Here is a 4,863-nt window from a genome sequence, read left to right on the forward strand (position 1 = left end):
AAACGCAGCAAAAGATAGTTCTCAATATACATGCACTTAGCAGATGTGTTGATCCTGAATGTTGCTATACCTACAGTTTTTGCAAAGGGAATAACCTTATGTGCACAAGCAAAATTTCAGTGATGTACTGTCCATGCATGGTTACATGTAACTGTTCCTTTAATACGTTCCTCTGCTGAGGCAGGCAGTCATTATGCCAAGGATAACTTCCTCCCCAAAAGATTGAAAGATATGACCTACACATTTTCAAAATGAATTGTAAATTAGACAGCTCCCAAAACATTGTCAGTAATGTAGATTTATAATTATATAAAAGCAGATGGTGACACTTCCTTCCCATACTTAATATGTATGTAAAATATTAGCAATGGAAAGCAATTACTGCAAGGCCAAGCAAAGGCTCAATATTAGACAGATGACCAAAAATGTCTATGCAAAATATTTGCAGTTTAAATGTGTCCATTTATCAAAGTGGTTCCCTCTTGCCTCTCCAATTTCACTTGTGGTAAGAGGGGAGAGACAGGGAAATGTTTTCAGACCCTGGGTTAGCTTTTTTCACTGTCACCTTTCTCACCTGCCAAATGGTATTCTTTTGTTTATACTAGCTCTCTCCAAGAAATTTAAATAATTCACAAACACCTCACATGAAATAACAATCGAATCCAATCAAGGGCAAGAGGCCAGGGCTCATTCCTTAACAGCTTTGGTGGAGCTGTTTGCAGAATTTGAGCGCTTCAAAGATAGTGGGTTCATTAGTCAGATTTCACAAGTCAGATTTTTTTTTCTCCATGAGGAACATTGTGGACAGTCTAAAAGTATTTTGAGGGATTTTTTTTAATGACTGAATGAAATATTTTAAGTGAAGCTCAAAATTACATCTTTTGAAACTGAAGTGTTTAAGCAGAGGCAATGCTTTATAAAATTAATATTCATAAATATTTATAAGTTTTTCCATACACTTTCCCCAGGTTTCACACGCTTGTCATTTTATTGATTTTAATCGAGATTCAGACTCACCATTCGAGATTCATGGCACTAAAATTACTGTAATTACAAATTACCTGTGGAGGGAACCTCACAAGCTCTGTTCATGAGAGAAAATAAATTCCTGAAGGTAAGAAACAGTTCAGGGAACCAGAACTGACTGAAACAACATTTGTCTGTACAAACCAGTATCAATTTATGGTATACCTGATTTTATATGACTGAGTTTTGAGGATTGGCTATAAAAAATAATAAGCTGCTGCCTCCACAGCCAGATGCTGTGCGGTGAGAAAATGAGAGGGAAGAAATTGAAGACATCAAACAGCAGGAGAAAATTCATACTGAAACACACGGCTCCCACAATACAGATATTAAGCCTACCAGTGAGCAATTGCTGTGTAAAGCTGTCAGACCTTTTTAACATGAACATCCCAGAGGCAATAAGTACGGGGTAGAGGATTTCATGGTATAGCACCACAAATTGTGATGTGCTGATGTGTTTGACTACAATTCTAACAAGCAGGACAAAAAATGGGGTCAGGATTCCTGTCATGCTGAAATAAACTTGTAAAAATACTTTTTAAATGCAAACTGAGAGTTGCAAAACCAGTTCCTATTCTCCATCAAGCAATTCACACTAAAGATGCCACACACCAAAAACTGCTGACTAGCTGAATCGGGGGAAAACCTGCAGATCACAGAGCCCTGTTGGAAAGCACATGGTGTACTGTAAACTTCCCTGTTAACCTCACTTACCAGACATACGTCACGTATGACCATCTGTATGTCTGTGTGTCATCTGTGCTCATTACTGAGATAATTAGCAGGTACACGGACAAGCCTCATTTGCAGGCAGAGAGCTAATCACCCACTTGCCATTTATTTTTCTAACAAATTGTATGATCACAGGCATACATGATTTCAAGCCATGGTTGTGATACATGCCAGGGGGGCAACATGTTGTGCCTTGTAAATACAGTCAGAGATATGCAGCAGGCAAGTAAGTCCAGCTAGGCAGCTAAGGATAGCTAATTAATGAGATACACCGCTACATTTGTAGTATATTATCAGAATGAGGGTTGCCAGCTCCCACGTATTCTCTGTAATGATGTTGAAGCTTGGGAGTGGCAAGGGGAATGCTGAAATATTGTGATGGATCATATTGAAAACTAGCTAGCTATTTATGTATCGCTACCTTAGTTAACCAACTAAACTTAAATTTGTGATTTTCCACAAAGTTTCTCAAGTTCCAAGGAACTGTAGGATTGTGAAATCCTATTATATATATATATATATACATATATATATTTTTTTTGTTTGTTTCTGATGCATTAATATATGGCATGGAACAAATTTTCTTTTCACATTGCTTGGACACTTTTCAGGAAATATATTTTTCATGTGTAAGTAGCATAGTATGGGAAAATGAGCGAAACTATGAGGGACTAAAGAGAAATGAGTTTTAAGGGCTTCATAGATTAAATGAGACTCAAAGTTTCAAGTCGAGTCTCAAATTCTTACCAAATCTCCACTTTGTCGTTCTGGTAATCCAGTCAATTTCAAAAGAATACTTCTGGACAGATACTTTCTTTTTTTTTTTAAAGTTCAACCTCATTATTTCACAGCTGGTGGAAAGGAACCAGGTGTGTGGCAGACGGGCATGCCTGATGAGTGAGGCCATCTCCCTGTGAACCACTAAAGCATGAAACATATTATTTAGGACATCAATACCTCAAACATGCTATTCTTACCCAAGTGTAAGTGTTACTGCGAGGTGACAAACTTGGCACTTCACCTCCACTGATGATCAGAAACTGAATACTCTGTCCACCTTATCTATTAGTTCTCCTTTCATTGCACTGTTCAGAAATTACATATGAGGCAATTACGTTGGCTTCAGTCGGTCCAGTGTAGCTTTCCACTTGTTCTTTTCTTCTTTGCTGTTGCATTAACCCATAGGTGAACTCATATTAGTGCCTCCATGACTGATCTCGTAGTGTACGATCCCCCTTGGTTATTATAAATAATTTTCTTTTTTATATTGAATGTAGTTTTTCTTTATTGACTCAGCTGCATAGCTGCAGTTCTTTTCTTGTGTTTTTTTTCCCAGCATTTTCCAAAATTCTGCATGTGTCACGGTGGCCGAGAGGTTAAGGCGTTGGACTCGAAATCCAATGGGGTTTCCCCGCACAGGTTCGAATCCTGTTCGTGACGATAATGCTTATGTCTGTTTGTTGTAACAGTAGTGTTTGGCATTTGTTGTTGTCACTTTGATGTTGCATGCAAGCATATGGGACATTGGAACCAGAATCAAATTCCTTGTATGTGTAGGCTAATGCTTGGCCAATAAAGTCTGATTCTGATCAACAGTCAGTCAGGATCCCAGTGAGTAAATAAGCAAATAGATAGGCTGTGGTGTCTGCCCGTGGCCACTGAGTGTGAAATTAATTGTAGAATTTCCTGTCCACATTAACGTATCGTTTATTCAATACTTGATGCAGCTTCACACTTTTGTGGGATGCTCATTAAAGCATAGATATTTTTAAATGATATTTATTTTGATCAACCTGCCTGACTAATCTGAAATGTCAGTGTCTGAGAAAAGAACAACACTGTTGCCAACTTATGGTAAATGGCTAAAGTGATAATTTGGCCAATGTCACATTTCTGTCTTCACTATAAAACTTCTCACTGTCCTGTGTGACCCCTGATGGGTGATGGGATGCATGTGTGTGAATGTTTTGTGTGTGTGTGTGTGTGTGTGTAAAAACAGCATAAAAGAATGTACATATTAGATCATATTTCAGCTTTTAAAGCAGTAAAAATGTTATACTTTGATATATATCTTGATAGCACAGCACAAGTAAATCACATTTGCAAATGATTCTTCTGGGAGGATGGTGTTAGGGTGAGGCAGGGTAACCATTCCTCCATCTTTGAAGGTTTGAAAGATCCTGTGGTTTTCATTTGTAAACTTTTTACTTCAAACCACAAATGTCCAATTGGATTGGTCTGAAATTTGAGATTAGTTAAAAACATTTTATTTCACACTGTTCTTTTTTTGTAAAGTTTCTGTGTGGGCTTGAATTAATGCTTTGCTTTGAATGAATGCATTCTGGAATGTCCCAGCTTGAGCTTCCTGACAGATAGAACCAGGTTTTGACCAGCAAAAGCCCATCCCCACAGTGGCCCTTTAACCAATGGACTAGACTTCTTGTGACTGCAACTTCAGTCTCAGGTAAACAATGTTCTTGTTCAAGGGAACAAGGAGGGGAGCAGGGTGTAGGTGTGAATAAATAAATATTGTAAACTCCGCAGTCTCTCACCTTGCAGCATTCCCTGGTAATCATGTTTTTTTGGACTGGTGCTGCAGCACGGGTGATTGATGGTCCGGCACGATTGTTCCCATCCATCATGACCCGCCGACTGAGGGGAGGCACCAGGCAGGAATTGCAAGCCATCTGCAAAAAAAAAAAAAGAGAGAGAGAAAAGAAAAATAGTGATTGAACATTTCAGGAAGCAAATGTCAAACTGTTTCTCTCTGGACCATGCTTCCTTTAATAGCCTAGCACTCACACTGTATGCCTGATGAAAGGTGTGAAAAAGAGGCATTACTGCAATTGTCTTACTTATCGCGATAACTGCAATCATGTTTTTTCTGTATTTTTTCCCTCTCGTTATTCCCCCTCAGATTTCAAACAAGGCAGTGGGGTAAGAATATCTGGTCAAGGTCTTACTGTGATTGCTACATAGATTGTTAGAGCCTCCATGTCAACAGACAGGACCATGCATGCACCAGTGCAAAATGCATGAATCATACATCAGCTAGTGGAAATGAGCCACTCTTTGTTAGTCTGACACCTTTTCACCAATTTCACT

The 4,863-nt window shown here is 38.7% G+C and overlaps 1 non-coding gene across 1 annotated transcript; it reads left to right on the plus strand.

The window, feature by feature from the left end:
• The first annotated feature begins 3,116 nt into the window (after positions 1 to 3,116).
• trnas-cga lies at positions 3,117 to 3,198 on the plus strand. The gene has a single exon. It is a non-coding gene; the product is annotated as a tRNA-Ser (tRNA).
• The last annotated feature ends 1,665 nt before the right edge of the window (positions 3,199 to 4,863 follow it).

This window comes from Megalops cyprinoides, chromosome 11 (assembly GCF_013368585.1).
Source record: "Megalops cyprinoides isolate fMegCyp1 chromosome 11, fMegCyp1.pri, whole genome shotgun sequence".
Classification (NCBI taxonomy): domain Eukaryota; kingdom Metazoa; phylum Chordata; class Actinopteri; order Elopiformes; family Megalopidae; genus Megalops; species Megalops cyprinoides.